The sequence below is a fragment of the Thermobia domestica genome, chromosome 5 (assembly GCF_964235325.1).
Source record: "Thermobia domestica chromosome 5, izTheDome1.hap1.1, whole genome shotgun sequence".
Taxonomy (NCBI): domain Eukaryota; kingdom Metazoa; phylum Arthropoda; class Insecta; order Zygentoma; family Lepismatidae; genus Thermobia; species Thermobia domestica.
This window is the reverse complement of record NC_137458.1, coordinates 180,806,225-180,826,238: the sequence shown is the minus strand read 5'-3', so window position 1 is coordinate 180,826,238 and position 20,014 is coordinate 180,806,225. Positions and strand designations below refer to the sequence as shown.

At 35.0% G+C, this 20,014-nt stretch overlaps 1 protein-coding gene across 6 annotated transcripts in view; it reads right to left on the bottom strand.

Annotated features, from left to right (window-relative positions):
- Positions 1 to 20,014, bottom strand: part of LOC145686307 (uncharacterized) — a 1,046,376-nt gene that overhangs the window by 316,641 nt on the left and 709,721 nt on the right. The gene's annotated exons all lie outside the window — the stretch shown is intronic.

Sequence of the window (20,014 nt, the reverse complement as noted above, 5' to 3'; positions counted from 1 at the left end):
GGGCGATTTTGTTCCACATTTTGATTATATTTTCTCTATTTGAAGATATCACATAATTGCAGTAAATTAGCGGTGTTTTAATTTCGCAGTGATAAGGCCTCTTAACAACTTTTTTATTACGAAGGATTAAAAAACAGAGTTCTTCTGTTGGCCATTTTAACAATCCAGGGACACTCTTCAAATGCTATCGGAGGTCCATACACAGGGGCCATATCTTTTAACAACTAGTTTTTAAAACGTTCACACATAGTGTTCAGGGGAGTGACATCCAGAAGTCCTAAAGTGCAGAAGTCCTAAAAGGCTGAAGTCCTAAATATATGGGCACTAGACCTAAATTTTAGGACTTCTGCACTTTAGGACTTCTGCCTCGGTATGATTTTTAGGACTTCTGCCGTTTAGGACTTCAGCCTTTTAGGACTTCTGCCGTTTAGGACTTCTTCCGCGATATGATTTTTAGGACTTGTGCCTTTTAGGACTTCTGCCTTTTAGGACTTCTGCCATTTAGGACTTGTGCCTTTTTCATTCACTTGTTTTAGTTCTGAAATTCGCCACCACCACACGAAATTGGGACGATGCAGCAACTAGTTGGCAATAATGTTACGAACGTATCTAATTCCAACAGTAAGAGCTATATTTGTACTACTAAGATTACTATTATCACTATCTGTTCTGCACTTATACATGAATTACATAATACAACCTATTTCATTCTAAGAATTAATTACATAATTAGTTAAGAAATTCGTTTCTTTCGAATGGAGTTACGAGAATCCCAAGAAAAATTCCTAAAACAAAAATAAATAAATAAATAATATATAAAAAATGTTTAAAAAGCATATTTTACCAGACTTCTGAAACCAAGCAAACATTCAGAATTGCAATATATATTGTGCGGAGCGTATTTTATTAAGAGTAGGACAAAACTCCACAGAAGTTTACTTAATTAGGACAAAAGCTCACTAGACATTTCACGAGTGAACATTAAATACCAACTGTATACATAAGGAACGCAGTAAATTTAAAATTGAGCAAAGAACATTTATTATGCAATACAGTGGGTGACATTCATAAGTCTTAAACGGCACAAGTCCTAAAAATATAGGCACTAGACCTAAATTTTAGGTCCTGTGCCATTTTTGCAGAAATTACTACATAGTCATTTAGGGGTGTAGCCTGCAAATTTTTCTAGGGGAGCATGATTTTTATATATTAAAAGCAAATCAAAAGTTTATTTCCAGATTACGAAAGCTTCAATAAGACAATACATTTATATATATTACACATGTACACAAATACATAATATTATTATATTTCCAGTTAGTTCCTTTTTGAAACCTGGACCTTCACAGAGCGTAAATTTAAAATCACAGCTTGTGGGAAATGTACGAATCAGGTAGTTATAAGAAATCGGAAACTCTTCATGGAAATCCATTTGTTTGCCTGTATTTATCTTCTGTACTCTTATATAAAAGAGTAAAGATGAGTAATTTTTTGGGCATACTACTACAAGTAGAGCCGTTAAATTTCAATTATAAAATATAATTTTCTTATGAAAGCAGGACATAAGAAAGAATTTTTGGAAATAAGTATCGTAAAAAGGGTGGGGCAAGATTTTTTTAAAGGGTAGTGTATCTCGCAAGTTTCTGAAGCTAGTAAAATGAAACTTGGCATATAAACTTACCTGTTAAAAAAAACTGAAAATTGAACACATGAAAAGGAAAGAGCAAATGGAGCACTTTTTTAATGTTCGAATTCCTTATTACTTACTCAGAAAATAAGTAAATAAATTAAGGAAGGATTTGTTTAAGCTAGATGCATGAAACTCGGTATTTGAACTTTTAACTAAAAGTAATAAAATACTATATGTTTCAGCATCTTGAAAATTACACTTCTAAGGGAAGGAGGGTCAATTTCTATAATATTAAAATATCCCACTGCTTATAAGATTTGGGCAGAAAACTCTTTTCCTTTAGGCCTCGGTTCATCCAGTTAAGCAAACGAGAGTACAAAGTGGCTAATTAATGAGGTTGTTTTAATTATTTTAACATGTTGACGTAGTTTAATTCTTTTAAAACTGTATTCTTTCACATTCTATTATAAACATCCTTCATCTGCTGTAATTATTAAACACGTTTAGTAAACATAAAACAGACTAACCCCCGGTCCCGGCCAGGAATGTGTTTTTGGTGTTAAGCCATTATTTGCCGTCCGTAACATAACCTTTGATTTCAACTTCACGTACTCTCAAGACTCAAGTCTCAGAAATGTAGCATATATGAAATATACTACTACTACTACTACTACTACTACTACCATTACTACTACTATTACTATGCTACTACTACTACTACTACTACTACTACTACTACTACTACTACTACTACTACTACTACTACTACTAATAATAATAATAATAATAATAATAATAATAATATGCACTTCTGAAATACGTATGTATCTATGCGTTATTAATTCTTTCATAATCTTGAAAAAAACTTTGGATTTGTTTTTAGTTTGTAAAAATCAAGGCCCTTTAGAATAACTTGCTGGCTACTCCCTGAATGACTATGTATTGGTTTCTGTACACGTATTGTGTTATCACTTGCTAGTCTAGTGTTATTTGTAGAACAAGACAATGGTTCTTGTCTTGGGATATTACTAGTTTGGTGTGGTAGTACAGTGATAGAGTGTGACCTATAATTTAATTTCCTTGTAGGGTATGCTATCTGCAATGCAATAAACTGTATATGCTTCTTCTTCCTAACAAGGATGGGCGATAAGCCCCTGCAATTCCATTACAAATAAGGACGAAATTATTTTATAAATACTTGGTGAACCTTTGTTAATATAACGCTATTAGTTCTTACAAACTTTTGTTAATCTTATTTAACAATTGCAAAATGGAATAAGAGGGAAAATATATAATGATGATGATTGTTTATTTACATAAGATATACATACTACAAAAGGGAATCTGTTGGTCACTACTGCGTATCTGCTAAACCAGGGTCAAACTCTGTGTGTCACAAAAGTTAGTTTAATAGAGTTTAAAATAATATATATTTGGTTTCAAAGCAAAATAGGCTTTGGAACAGTGGGTGAGATCCAAAGGTATTGCTAAGAGGTATCAAAAAACTAAACAAGATTGGCTCTGAGAAACAGAAACGCAACTTCTAGAGACTTAAACATTAAAATGGCTAAGTATGGTGTAGACATTTCGCCTGAAAATGTTCGAAGGGTTCTTTGTGTTAAGGGAATAAAAACACTCAGGCCAAGAAAGAAAGCAAAAATTACTCCAATCATTACAAAGAAGCGCCTCGAATGGGCACGTGGCAAAGAACATTGGACTGCTGATGATTGGAGAATAGGAGTTTCAGTGATGAATCATATCTTCGTGTCTGATGAATGTTCACAATATGTGCGACTAGTGTTGCAAAAGTCTAGAAAAAACAAAAAGGAAATTTTGGGTAAAAAAAAAACAGTTTTTTACCGTTTTTCCCGAACCTGAAAAAAAAACGAAAAGATTGGAAAAAATTGAAATATTCGAATGTTTCACACATTATGCTTTTAAAATGAAAACTACACTATTTTATATTTACTGCTTTACAGTTAAGATCATTGAGTAGTTATGTTTCTTGTATTAGAATAGGGAAATTTAATGGCAATAAATATATTTACACCATTCCTTTAAAGTTAGAACCGTGATAGAATGGAGTTATAGCTACAAAAAATTCTGAAATATAATCGAAGTTAGATTAAATAATATAGACGCATTTAAATTATCTTAAGTAATCTTATAAAGTTACCGTTTCATGGCAGGGAAGTGTTAAAATAACAGGGTCAGAATCATTTTAGTTAATACCAGTATGTTAAAATCAAATATATATTTTATGGATACACGTATCTTCCTTTTGCTGTGTAAATTTTTGTAAATTTTGAACCCATTAGAAAAAAATGTTTTGTTCGGAAATATTGGCAAAACCCGGATAATGTAATTTAAAAACTATTTATTCGCCTGATGCTAATCTTATTTGCTGTAACGTGTCTGCAGCATCTATACATACAACGTATTTCGCTAGCAGGAAAAATAGTTAAAGCAACATCTTTTAATTTTACTTTTTAGTTTTCTGATAAAAAATACCTCTTTATTATTTGTATATTTTTCGAAGAACTCAAAAAGAGAAAGGATTTTCTTTACATACAGGGTTTGTCCGGAAAGTAATAGGACTAAGTCGATTTTAAAAAATTTATTGAGCCAATCGTTACAATTCTTTAAAAACTTTCAAAATAGGTTCCTTCTGCGTCGATGCAGCGCTACCAGCGCGATTTCCAAGCATTGAAGGCGTCACGGAAGTCATTCTCCGGATTAGTCTTGAGAGCCGCGGTGCAAGCTGCTTGGATGCCCTCTGTCGTCTCAAAATGCTTGCCTTTCATTGGGCGTTTCAGGCAAGGAAACAAAAAGAAGTCCGGGAGGGCCACATGTGGGCTGTAGGGCGGCTGCGGAAGCGTTGGGATGCCGGCCTTGGTGAAGTAGCTGTTCACAAGAAAGGTGGTGTGAGCCGGGGCGTTATCGTGGTGCAGCTTCCAGTCGGCTCCGATGTCTGGTCGGACCCGATTGACCCTTCGTTTGAGTCTCTTGAGCACTTCCACGTAAAACTTGGCGTTTACGGTTTGTCCAGGAGGAACAAATTCATGGTGGACAATGCCTTTGATGTCAAAAAAGACAATGAGCATCGTTTGCACTTTGGATTTGCTCATTTTCCCCTTTTCTGGGCGACGAGACGCCGGCGTGTGCCAATCGGAAGATTGCCTCATTGTCTCGGGATCATACTCAAAGATTCATGATTCGTCACCTGTGTTAACGTTATTCAAAAATTGGGGGTCACTTTCACACATGTTCAAATTTTCTTGGAACAATTCCACTCGCCGCAATCTCTGGTCGTCAGTGAGCACTTTTGGGACAATCTTCGCGCACACCTTGCGCATGTTCAAATGCTCCGTCACAATTTCATGAACCACAGTTTTTGGTAAATTTAACATCTGGGCAATTAAACGAATACTTAGTCGATGGTCTGAGTTCAAAACTTCGCGCACACGAGTCACATTGTCGGTGTTTGTCGAAGTCGAAGGTCTTCCAGCACGGTCTTCATCGGCGACCTCTTCCCGGCCCTCCGAAAAGGCCTTGTGCCACCGAAACACACCACTTCTTGCTAAAGCATCATCTGGGTAAGTCTGCTTGATCATATAAAACGTCTCTGTCGCAGATTTACCGAGTTTAACACAGAATTTAATCGCGTACTTCTGCTCTAACGAACGCTGTATTTTCGGCTTGCACCACTCACAGAAACACGTCGCGCGAAAAAGCCTGTCCTGACTCTCCATGTGCTCGGAGACAACTAACCAGCCGCTCGTTCGTTAGCTAGGAACGCCCTCTACCGGATCCAGTCGGCGCGCGCACGCTCCGAAGTACAGTCGTGGCGGAATAAAATCAGTCCTATTACTTCCCGGACAAACCCTGTATACACACATGCACCGCATAGGTGCGTAAATTTGAGCAGCGACAAATATATTAAAGAATTTAACATGTGAAACTTCCGTTCATTATTCTTAAAGACTAGCAGAATACCCGTTCTTCATACGGGGAGAATAGTTTCATTTTCGGTATAAGGAGCATCAAAACTGTCACAAGTGAACTTAGGGACCCCAAAACTGAGTTTGACACTAGTATCAGTCATTTTCACTTACTATTACATGTCATCCTCTCCCTTTAGGAGTAATAATGGGGGCTGAATTTGGATTTAAACGGCATTGGAAGTGTCACTGTTCATCTCAGCCACCCAGAAATGTATGGATTCGACACTGATATCGACAATTTTCGACCATTTTTATATACCCACATCTTCTCCCCCTACAAGTTGCGGTGCTGAATTTGGATTTAAATGTCATCGGAAGTGTCACTGTTCATCTCAGGACCCCAAAAACCATGAATTCAACACTAGTATCGATCATTTTGGATCATATATATATATCCGCCTTCAAGTTGCGGGGATGCATTTGGATTTAAAGTGCATCGGAAGTGTTACTGTTCATTTCACCGACTCTAAAAACTATGGATTCGACACTAATATCGGTCACTTTCGATCATTTTTATATATCTCTTCACCTCCAAGTTGCGGAGATGAATTTGGGTGTAAACGGCATCGGAAGTGTTACTGTTCATCAAAGCAACCCCAAAAACGTTGTATTCGACTATAATATCGGTCACACACACACACACACACACACACACACACACACACATATATATATATATATATATATATATATATATATATATATATATATATATATATATATATATATACCCCTCTCCTCTGTCCCCAGGTCACGGCGCTTAATTTGGGTTTAAACGGCATTAGAAGCGTCACTTCTCATCTCAGCAACCCCAAAAACTATAGATTCAACACTAATATCAGTCATTTTCGATCATTTTTTATATATCACCCCCTCCCCTTCCTTAAAGTTTCGGCGTTGAATTTGGATTTAAACTGCATCGGAAATGTTACTGTTCATCTCAGTGGCCCTGAAAACTATTGATTCACACTAATATCGATTATTTTCCAACATTTTAATATACCTCCCCCTCTCTCAATTTGCGGGGACAAATTTAAATTTTTTAAACAGCATCGAAAATGTCACTGTTCACCTCAGCGACCTCGAAAACTATTGATTCACACTAATATGGATTATTTTTCATCATTTTTATATACCTCCCTCAATTTGCGGGAGTAAATTTGAATTTAAACGGCATCGAAACTGTAACTGTTCACCTCAGCGACCCCAAAAACTATGGATTCACACTAATATCAATTATTTTGCATCATTTTTATGTACCTCTTTCAATTTGCGGGAGTAAATTTGAATTTAAATGGCATCGAAAGTGTAACTGTTCATCTCAGCGACCGCAAAAACTATGGATTCGACACTTATAGCGGTCATTTTCGATCATTTTATACATCTTCCTCTCCTTCCCCCAAGTTGCAGTGCTGAATTAGAATTTAAGCTTCATCGGAGATGTCAGTGTTCATCTCAGCAACCCCGAAAACTATGGGTTCGACACTAAGATCGATAATTTTTAATATATATCCGCACTTCCTTCCTCCAATTTGCACCTTCAAAGTGAAATGATAAAATCATCTCAGGCCCGAACCTCATCTATGTTGAAAGTTTTTGTCGAGATCAGTCTGGTGGTTCAAGTGTTGTTAAGTTACAAATATAGTTACTTTCATTTATATTTATATATATATATATATATATATATATATATATATATATATATATATATATATATATATATATATATATATATATATATATATATAGTTACATTCTTTCATTTCTAGTCTAGTTAGTTACATTCTAGTATACTTTCATTTATATATATATGTTTATAAAAAACTCAGCTATTGCTTCTGCACTATTTCAATGGTTCGTACTTTAATACATCCCTTCCTCAACCATGGTTGCGGAATTGATTAAACGTAATGTTCTTGTATTAAATAAATGTATTTTAAATATATATTTCTCATTAATTTCAATTAAGTTGCTTTTCAAAGATCCTCTAAAATTTCAGTGACGCACTATGGGCTAGAAGCCATTAACTTCTATGGCCACCCTGCTACAAACTACAGACTTAAATATTCGATAAAGCATTTCATTCATAAGTAGTTTCCACAATACCAATATGAACGTATTTAATTCCAACGGTAACAACTATGTTAGTAACACTAAAATTATTAATAATAATGATAACGAGTAAGGGTTTAGGATGTTTCGGTGTAGGACGTTTCGGTGTAGGATGTTTCGCTGTAGGATGTTTCGGTGTAGGACGTTTCGGTGTACGGATGTTTCGGTGTACGGACGCTACGGTGTAAGGACGGTTCGGTGTAAGGACGCTTGCTGTAAAGGACGTTTCGGTGTATAGCCTAATATTTGATTGCATTAATCATATGCTTGTAATGAACAGGCATGAAGTGTCATAGTGTAGCCACTCTCGAATAGTGTAAACTGATTAACATTGTTATTGAGTCTCATTGTTATTGAGACAGGATGATAATACAACACCAATCCATTCGCAACAGTAATTTCTATTCAGAGATGTCCATAGGCGAGTTTTATAGAATAATAATCAAATTTACTGGAAAATATTCAGCATTATTTCTAAATTGAAATAAATATATTGTACAAAGTTCCTGAGACACAGTAATAATATATACAAACTGAATAATACCTCAAAGGAATTTTTGGCGTGGGAGACCCGGGTTCGATTTCCGGTGAGAGCTCATGTGGTTCGGATTCCACGTTAATCAGTATGTGGACGTCTCGTATAGCCTCGCTGCTGAACGGGACGTTAAACTCAGAATCAACTCATCTCAACTCAAAGGAATTTTGTTGAAAAAAATATAATTACATAGAATCACTCAACTAAGAATCTAAAATTGTACACAATTCCTTTTAAGACTGTAATCACATCGTCAGATTTGTAATTTTCACAAACGTTGTTCAGTCTCTTCGTAACATCGGCGTATTTTTCTTTGCTCTGACTTCCTTTCCGCCAATTAACTTATTTTTTCCATTTGAACAGCACTAACAAGGAGACTTACGGAAGTGTAATTTACTGATTTGAATGAAACTTTGCATACTTGTAGAATATCAAAAAATAATCGTCACTTAAAAAAAAAAAAAAATATTTTTGACAATGGTGCGGGTTTAAGTTTAGAAACCACTCTTTGAACCTTAGAGGTGGCCTCCAAGCATAAACAGAAAGCAATCATTAAAATAGAAGATTAAATGATACGCCCAGCTTACTGTCAAGGAGGTTTTAGGACAGGTGATTCAGAACCTGACGTTGAAATTACAAAATTCAAATTGGCGGGTCCAATATGATGATTACAATTACAAATAGTCTTCTGGTTTGAAATGTTCTGCAGTTAGCCAAGAACAATTATAATTGGCAGGGGCTACTGACAAGTAAACCTTACGTTTGGATGAATCGAGTTGCTGACTGAGACACATATGAGAAAGTAGTACTAAATGTGGTCAGTATTTCAGTGAAGTTTAAGGTGCGAAGCTCCAGGGGTTTAGGAGATACAGCTACCAGAACATCACATGGAAGTACAGAATAATCTTCATACAGTTGGAGGTAAAAGCTCTGTAAGACCTCTTGTAATGACCAAAGGTGAATAACATATATATGGGTATATATTAGGACTAGGGGGAAGTCATATAGTAAGGGTATACCTGACGGCGGCCATCTTGAAATCCGCCATTTTGAATTAAGGTTAAGTTTCTAAAATAAGAATAGGGTCATGTGATGCATGATTTAAGGCGCAAATTTAATCAGAAGAACAATGGTGACGTTAATTTTGATTTACGCGCAATTGGTAAAAAGTTACAGGGAAATTAAATATTGTTGCAGCGTATGTATTAGTCCTTTACCCCACCTCGTAAATTTTGTGTTAATGTTAATAATTAAATAAAAAGCAGGTGGATAAATATTAGGTCTATGCTAAGAGTTGCCTTGATGGCGGCCATGTTCAAATCTGCCATTTTGAATCAGACAAAAGTTTTAAACAAAACGCATAACATCGACACCTTATTAATAGCAAATTTTACCATAAATCCAACGGTATAACCATTTTTGCTTTATCATTAACCAGCATTTGTTATCGCATAAACAAGTTGCTAATTTAAGGAAAAATGACCAAAGTGGAATTGAGTCATAATTGAACTTGGGTCTTTCTTCCAGAAAAGTCATCAATTAGTACAATCAATATGTAGTTCAGAAAAGAGTCCATGACTTGCACAAATGCTCTGCTCACAGTGAGCACACCTGACAAAGGCAAACGAGTTACACTTGACACATTTGTCGTTAACAATTCCGTCAAAGCAGTAGTCGTAAGGAGCGATCCATTTAATTTTGTGCTGGTTAATGATAAAGCAAAAATGGTTATACCGTTGGAGTTATGGTAAAATTTGCTATTAATAATGTCTCACTGTTATTCGTTTTGTTTAAAACTTTTGTCTGATTCAAAATGCGGATTTGAACATGGCCGCCATCAAGGCAACTCTTACCATAGACCTAATATTTATCCACTTGCTTTTTATTTAATTATTATCATTATCACAAAATTTACAAGGTGAGGTAAAGGACTAATGCATATGCTGCAACAATATTTAATTTTCCTGTAACTTTTTACCAATTGCGCGTAAATCAAAATTAACGTCACCATTGTTCTTCTGATTAAATTTGTGCCTTAAATTATGTATCACATGACCCTATTCCTATTTTAAAAACTTAACCTTAATTCAAAATGGCGGATTTCAAGATGGCCGCCGTCAGGTATACCCTTACTATATGACTTCCCCCTAGTCCTAATATGTACCCATATATTTGTTATTCACCTTTTGTCGTTACGAGAGGTCTTACAGAGCTTTTACCTCCAACTGTATGAAGATTATTCTGTACTTCTATGTGATGTTCTGGTAGCTGTATCTCCTAAACCCCTGGAGCTTCGCACCTAAAACTTCACTGAAATACTGACCACATTTAGTACTACTTTCTCATATGTGTCTCAGTCAGCAACTCGATTCACCCAAACGTAAGGTTTACTTGTGAGAGAAGGTGCAGTCTGATTTGAAACCCCTTTTTGTACTTATTTTAACAGGACGTTTGATTAAATCTATAGCCAAAAAGTTAGAAGCGAATGCCAATGCATTTGTCGCGAATGTGAAGCAACACATATTGGAAAATTAAATATTTATAACTCTGGTCAATAGGTTTAACTTTTAAATGCACACGGGACGTACTCTAGTGTTTACAGGGACACAAACAGTAGAAAGTGTGGTACAGTCAGTAAATTCTATGACTCGTAGCTACATCATACAGCCTTTAATTTCTGCAAATAGTGTTTTGTTATCACCTTTTTTAATTGTTTTGTAGGAAAGCAATGGAACATTTGGTCTTATAGTCCAACACAACCTCTTTAAATTTGAAGATATCCTTGTAAAAGCATCAAATCCGGAATAATTAACATCAAGTCTTGTGAGATCATGGTTCCAAGAGATTTTTCTTCATGCGTCTAATGAAAAAGTCCATTTTGTTATTAGGTTCGTGGAGTGGTCACAATTCAACTTTGACCTATTTTAAGAACAAAAAAGTAACTCATAATAGAAACAATTTCTGCAGGAACAACTGGTAGGATTCAGCCTCTTGTTGTGTTCTTTAGGCCCTTAAAATTTTCATGAGACATTTTTCTGACACTGTCCTTCTCTACAACTATAACACGAATTTACATCTCCGTAATAATATAATTAAGATCTCATCACTGATTCATAATCAGTTTTCTTTTCCTAGATTTGCTAATCTTATTGGGTATAAATGATATAAAAGTTATCTGAAGAAAAACCACCTGTGTTTGAAAATTTTCTTTCAAAGATTGTGCAGCATTTTGCGATTTGTGCACATTTATTGCCGTAATAAGGTTGTGTGTGGTGTACACAATGTTTATGCATCACACACTTTTTTACTATATATCATTACCGTAAAACGTTTTCCCAATCAATTAATAATTATAACATTTGAGGATGTAAGAAGTTCTGACATAGAGTGAAGCGAGGGGACTCACTATAAATAAGTAACCCTTGCCAATTACAGAAACATTTAATTTTTATTTTATATATTAATTTATATATTCTACTTCGTGAATTTATTTCTCGCTAACGAATAATTTTCATTTTGAAGAGTGGACGTTTCGGTGTAAACATTAGAACTTTTACACCGAACCAGCCTCACACCTAAACGTCCTTACACCCAGCAATCCGTACACCGAAACGCCCTGCACCAAAACGTCCTACACCGAAACAGCCGTATCCCAGGAGTAGTTAATTACGAGTATGACAGTTATTTGCTACAGAAAGACTTCTGTACAAGAAATATATGTGTAAAAATAATTTACTTCAAAACAACACAAGGAAAGCAAAATTTATGACGTACATAACTAAAACACAATATTATGTTACTAATATGAAGTCAATGGTGTGGAAATAGAGAAAAACAGACATTATGAAAGATCTGGGAATCACATTTGGTAGAAAGTTAAAATTTGTCAACATAGAAATATATCATGGAAAGAGTAAGAAAGGACAATAGGCTTCATTTATATATTTATTTATTATTTCAGAACGATACAATATGTATTTATACAAATAACTTGTAAGAACTAAGGCTCTGTAATATGAAACAGTATATCTAAAACTTTGACCAACAGATTGACAGTATTCTTCTTACGGACGCGATGGCAGCGCCACAAGAGATTTTTAGGACTTCTGCAGTTTAGGACTTCTGCCGTTTAGGACTTCTGCCTCTTAGGACTTCTGCCGCGATATGATTTTTAGGACTTGTGCCTTTTAGGACTTCTTCCTTTTAGGACTTCTGCCATTTAGGACTTGTGCCGCGAAATATTTTTAAGGACTTGTGCATTTTAGGTCTAATGCCGTTTAGGACTTCTGCCTTTTAGGACTTCTGCCGTTTAGGACTTCTGCCGCGTCCCCGTTTAGGGACCATATTTTTAACAACTAGAGGCCATTTTTTAGGGTCCTCAGCAATACAGGGGTTATAAGAGGTCCCTAGACAGGGGCACTCTTCAGGAACTCATTTCAAGCCATGGACCATGCTCCTAATGACGACAAAGGTCATTCACATCCCAAATGTCATTCACACATTTTAGACATCACCTACTTTTGCATGTACCAAGTAATTAATGCGACAACACTTTCTATACCACGTCAACATCTCAAAACCCATTAGAACTAACAAATTCTGCAATTGTCGGTCTCTCTCATGTCGAAAATTACGCTTGATCCTACTGCGGTGTTCGTGTGTCAACGGAAAGTATCTGCGCAATAAATTCAGGCTTAGTTGATCACGTTGAGGCTTAGCTTTACACTTAAAGCGATAGGTAGGGTGTTGTTCAAAACATCGGTCACAATGTGGTGGCTCCTTAAGATTTGGGAAGTTTTTTTTATGATGTTCAAGTGAATAGTAGCCACATTTGATGGTATTGGACTGTCAGATGGGGGATGTGAATTATATCGTTGATATTTGGAACGATTATTTCTTAAATATAATCGGAACTTTACCAACTTCGCTAATATAATGACTATATATCACGTACTATAATATCACACATCATCAATCACTTACTATTTCGAAATAATAAACAGTGATTTCAGACAACGATAACTTTCATTATTTATGTTCTCTCTTAGTATCACAATCAATCAACATCCAACCTCGAAACCTCGAAAAAGGACAAATCTGGTATTACAATAACAGATGTTAAATAATATATATATATAATATCTCTCTTGTTCTTCGTCATCACAGTTTGTGCACTTGTAAGCAATACCTTTTGCCCGCAATAATTAAAATTACAAGAAAATGGAAGTGTTACAAATATACCATATCGTTGTATATATGGCTACCGAAAAAGACTTCTTAAATTGTCCAAAATTAAAGAAAGAATCCTGGACCGGTATTTCGCTTATACAATAGTTACATTACTTTTCGAATAGGCCTCATATATATAGTATATGTATCATACTTGGAGAGAACGATCCATTGAAGTTTTACAGTATTTTCTATGAGTACATTGCTCTGTTCTGATCATACCACCCTGTCTGGATTCGGCATTCTTTAGTGTACTGCCGGGTTCAATGATAGAAAACTGCTGAATTGAACCTAGGAAGTGACTTCTGTATAAAATCCAGACTACAGGAAGGCTACGGATGATTCCGGTTACAACCTCGGTCCGTCGTCTTTGTGATCATAATTGAAAATACATCACACGAAAAGAGAAGTAGTGGGCCCGGTATGGACAGGAAAAGAGGTATGTACACAAGGTCTCCCTGAGTATGATATGACTTTCATCCTAGGGCAATAGACTCATTTATCAATAGGAAGTTAATAAATTCGTATATTAAAAGGTATAAATTTGAATCTGTTCATTTAATTCGCTCAAATGTTAGTTCGTCAGTGCATCCCCAATTCCTTACTACTCTCGCATAAGACTTGCTACGATCCTAATTAAGCAATATATATATATATATATATATATATATATATATATATATATATATATATATATATATATATATATATATATATATATTAGTTTCACTTTATCTCAATACTATTTTGTATTTATTACATAACTTATTTTATTTTAATTCTATCAAATTATCGATAGAGAGGACATATTCAAAATATGGTACGTTTGTTCATACTTTCAGGTCCTAAATTGATTATTTGATTCAATGCTATTTATAATCGTTAACAATAAAGTTGGTATGAGCAGAAGTACAACATAATCTATTTCATTTATTTGGGTATAGTTAGCATAATTTTAGTAGATAATATTTGTATCGATGCATGGTTGTAATTGCATAGAATTCAGAAGAAGTACTTATTACAAAGAAATTATAACAATATACAAAGTAAAAGAAAACAAAAATTAATTGTATATATTTTATCGGACGCCATAACTTTAGCTCAACTTACATTACCGAAAGATTCGATTAGGTTGCATCGATGAATCTTGAGTACAGTCCTGCGTGTTATTTACTTCACTAATTCCTTGGTTTCAATTTTTTTTAAATTTCTGCCACCTAGGTAATTATTAGAAAATCTGGGATTACATAGATAATTGGGTCGATTATTTCCATTATTCCTAAAAGTTGTAGAATTACCATTTCTGTTCCTTCTAAAATTAGATTCGGTCATATTTCCATTACAATTATGTTCAGTTATATTACCGGCACGAGAGAATCCAGAAATACATTTTACATTATAATTAGGATGTTCCTTAACTTTAATATTGCGAATATGTAAGTGATATGCACTATTTCACGTATGATTTGATTTTGATATGTTGGCCTGCTGGCATGAAGTTAGCAGGCCAACAGTAACTATTAAAATTGAGACGTTATTTTCGTAGCACTAACGATGCGGATTGCGGCACTAACGAGCTTTAACGAAGCACTAACAAAATGTAAAGTCGAAGTTCTGGCCTGCCATAGGTGGTCTGCTAACTTCATGGATATGTAAGTGATTAGCTTGATTTCGGTTAGAATTACTTTGCAACTTCATCTGGCTTTCAAAATTTTGAACTATTGCAAGTAAATGGTTAAAATGAATACACTGGGACGAAATTAAGATTTGCTGTAACCTAAAAGGTAGCAACATTCGTATTGAAGCAATAACGCGTGATTCAGGTTGATAAGGATTGATCAATTTCAACTCATCATATGCCGTGATTACAAAATGAGTGAGATTTAGGACCATAATGTCTATTATTAATAAGCGCCTTCCAATTTGCCATCAAAAAGTCATTTTCAAAGTTGGTTAACAGAGCAATTTCGAAATCTGAATTGGGACGTAAATTATTTCTTACAGCTTTAAACCATGCAGAACAGGATGGCAATAAACTGTGTGGTAAAATTTTAAGAAAAGTATGCTCTCGTATGCCGATCAATTCACATTCTTGTTCAAATCTTTGTAAAGATATACCAGATACTGGCCGGGATATCCTCGGATCTACCACTGAACTTGGTCAACGACTTAATTTCACTTATTTTGAAATGTGTATTAGAATACCTTGTATTTTTAAACTTTACGTGATTATCAGTATTCTGTCGTGATCTTCTTTCTTGGTTCTCAGAATTGAAAGCTACATCCTCTTCTTCGGAATAACATTCTGGTGAAATATTGCCCTTTCCACGTAATCTGGTTTCGTCAGCATGGTCTACACAAGTCATGTTGGTGACTGGGTCAATGGATCTATCTGCTGCCCCCAATATTTCCTGCGCTTCTTGTAGCTTCATTATCTGGTTCTGATGATTATTAACTCGGGTTTCAACTGCTTCGACTGAACTTTGTACTATGGCAAAACTGTGAACAATCTGTTCTATTCTACTATCGGTTAGTTCCAGTTTGGTATCACTTTGTTTGGATATTTGTTCGATCTTAGTATCTGAACGTTGTATCAATTGTTCGATCCGGCATCCACTTGTTTCTTATTGTTATTCAACTGCTGTGTTACTTGTTCGATTTTAGCGTTCAATTGCTGCGTAATTTGTTCGTTGTTGAGATTCATCTGTTGCAATTGCTGCGTAATTTGTTCGTTGCTGAGATTCATCTGTTGTTGCTGAGATTCATCTGTAATTTGTTCCATTTTAGCATTCAACTGTTGTCCTAACTATCTTATCAGCTCGGTCATATTTATTGACAAATGGACATCTTCAATTTCATTACTGGTGCCTTCATCACCCTGAATATTCATTTTTGGACTGCGATATATCGTCGTCTTATTTCTTAAAATGTAATCCGTAATGATCAACAAATATGAGACTGTTCACTCAGAACTTCAAATTAGTCTCAAACTCCTGGCGGGATAACACCATTTAATATGCAACGATAATTTCTTAAACATAATCGTTACTTTACCCAGTTCGCTAATATAATGACTATATGATATCACGTACTATAAAATCACACAACGTCGTCAATCACTTACTATTTTGAAATAATACACAGTGGTTTTAGACAACGTTGATTTTCTTTATGTATGTTCTCTCTTAGTATCACAATCAATCAAGATCCACTGGTTGCCATAGCAACCTGGAAAAACCGCGAATCTGGTGTTACAATAACAGCGGTTAAATATCATATATATTTATATGATATATATCTTCTTCGTCATCTCAGTCTGTGCACTTTTAAGCAACACCTTTTGCCCGCAATAATTAACATTACAAGAAAATGGAAGTGTTACAAATATACAAGTGTTACAAATATACAAGTGTTACAAATATACCATATCGTTGTACATTTCTCGCATCTATCAGGCAAATATTGGTGTGTGAGATGGTTCAACCTTATAACAATGCCGGTGTATGTATGCATCGTTGAGAGAAACTTGATCGATCAATTGTTGTTGACCAGTAAGAACGCGGACTAACTATGTTGGGCTCTGGTTGTTCTTGCTATGTATGCAACGCTTGACAGGTAGTCCTTATTGATGTAATTCAGAATAAATTTCCTCATCAGTGAAGTCAGATTCTACACCACGAATGATAATTGATAACATTGGAGGATGCCGCGGTAGAGGCGGCGTTCTTCGTCCACTCGAACCTAAAGTAGAACTTTTGCTTTCAACATTTGAACCTTTGCTTTCAACATTTGAATCTTTGGTTTCAACTCCAAAGAATCGAAAATAACCTTGTCGCAGACATGTGTGGCGAAGTTTGGATTTATCCATTTCAGGATTATACCCCGACGTGTCTTGATAATTTCTCGTATTTCTGGACGAGGAACATACTTAACTAGTTGTTGAAAAACAGCACGGACTGTGTCGTATTTGTATCTTAATCTTATTTTTGCAAAAACTTGAGAAGCTTTCTTGGTGTTGGTTTCCTTCATATTGTAGTACGGTATTAATTTCCTAGGAAAACATTACCCCTTAGAAAATTGTCGGATATCAAGCCATCTTGACCAAAGTGAGTGCGTCTGTTAAGAGATAACATGGAGTGATATCAATTTCTATTGTAACATTTGAGTATGTTTTTGAAGTAACCAGGAACCAACAGGGGTAATAATTCCGAAGGAAAATATTACTCCTATCAAATTTTAGAATATAAACCCATCTTGCCCACAGTGAGTGCGTCTCTTAACAGATAACACAGAATGGTATCAATTTATATTGTAACATTTGAGTTTATTTCTGAAGTATCCAGGAACCGCCAGGGGGTATAAATTTCCTAGGAAAATAATATCCCTTATCAAATTTTCGGATATAACGCCATCTTGCCCAAAGTGAGTGCATACACTGAGAGATCATGTTGAATGGTATCAATTTTTAATGTGGCTTCTGATGTTTCCTTTAAAATAACCAAAAACCGACAAGGAGGTAAAATTTTCCAGGGTGTAAAAGTTTCCATGGGTAAGAAAAAGGTGATACCAGGATCCACAGAGCGATGCTAAAAACGTAACATACGCTAAATCGACAGCCCGACGAATACAAAGACCTCCAGAATCAATTGGAAGGGAGACCTGTATCCATGCGTTACTATTTAGGTTGCACTTAAGTAAAGATTCTAGTCTACTTTTAAGAACAGTGTCAAACTTCGGTAGCTAATCGACTTCATGCCAAGAAGGAGAACAGCGTAAAAAATAGATTAGTTTTGGCATGGAGAAGGACTCGCGAAGAAGATGAAAAGCTGAATGTGATGAGGCTGTGTTCATACGTGACAGGAATATACATTTCTTTTGTTTTTTTAAAAAAAAATTTTTTTTAGACTAACAAATTACATGTTGCCTCTGGTGAAAGGATTACGCCAAGTAAAAAGGTTGAAGACGTTCTGATAAGTTGTTCCCCTGGTACTGAATTTTAAAATTGTGAATATAACATTCCCATTTGATATTGCGAAATTCCTAGAAATCATACTTCATACTTTATGAAGTTTAAGTGAAGTCCAATGTCTGTTGCCATAGTTCGAATATTACGTAGCTCACTTATAACTGTGTCGGGATCCCCTGCTACGGTAGCATCATTTAAGTGTATATATATTTGTGTGTATATAAGAGTAAATTAAATCTAGCAATAACAAGTTATCACTCCCAACTAACTCCGCTGTTGGTAATATGTTCCACATGCTGATTTATATTTTGGATAAATGAAAACTTTGCTATTTACTTGCTTGATTTTTATTGAAAGTTATGTAGGTCAACGTTTGGATACAAATATTGAGGTACTTCAGTAAATATCAATAACATAATGAGAGAAAAATGCCGTAAAAGGACAAAATATTTAATCTGAGGGCCTGTATTCATGTGAGCTCATTGTTGGGAGTGAATACTCAATTAAGCTTTAGTGTTAAAATGTGAATGCTCAAATTTTGTTGGGAATAAGATAAATTGTTAAAAACGGTTAAGTGAAAGTTCATAAAACTTTCAAGAGGACGATACATTAATGAAAAGTAATGACGATACATTAATTTTCAATATTTGTGTTCAATATTAGCCGGTGGCGGATCTAGAAGGTAAAAACGGAAAGGGGGGGGGGGCAGCCAGTGCCAAGAGTATGATAGTATGTATAAACTTTCAAAAATATATAAATAGCTTAAATTATTTTGTTAGTGAAAAGCCTGGGGAACCTAGGGCCCCCCGGCTCTAGCCCTCTTTCCAAACTGAAATTAGCCGAAAACCAGTACGTTAGAAGGGAAATATCTACTACATTAGAAGGGAAATATGCGCAGTTGTTTGTGCAAGAATGTTTGATCATATTTAAGCATTATGCTTCTAAATTAACCGCCGAAATTTTATGCTTCTAATTCAGCTGTCGAAAAAAAATTATTTCTCCACACAGAGAAAATACGGAAATAAGTTTATTCTTTATACCATGGTAAAAAATATTCGGTCGCAGATCACCGTCAACGACCATATATAATAACTTAGTCGTTTCGTATTTAATTTGTTTGCGAAATGCTATATAGCAACAGAACACTGTGATCTGGGTATTGGATTTAGATACGATATTTCTTGGACTGCTTTCAAATTTCTAATGTGTGTGTAACATACTTTCTGTTTTGTTAACCATTTATAAATAACTTTGAAATCTTTTAAATATTCTGTCTAGGTAATTAATGTTGTATTATTGTATTTGCTGTTGATTAACATTTTACTGAAGTTGAAGCTTAGTAATGTAACCATATTAATGTAACTAGTTGATGGTGAAGAAGTATATATCAACCAAATTTTTAAAATAGTTTCTTATTCTCTGAAATATTGATATTAACCTACATTTTAGAAACATGCATATAAGAAAATCCTACCTGAATTTTGTCATATACTATAGTTGCTGGACCATTTATAAATAACTTTGAAATCTTTTAAATA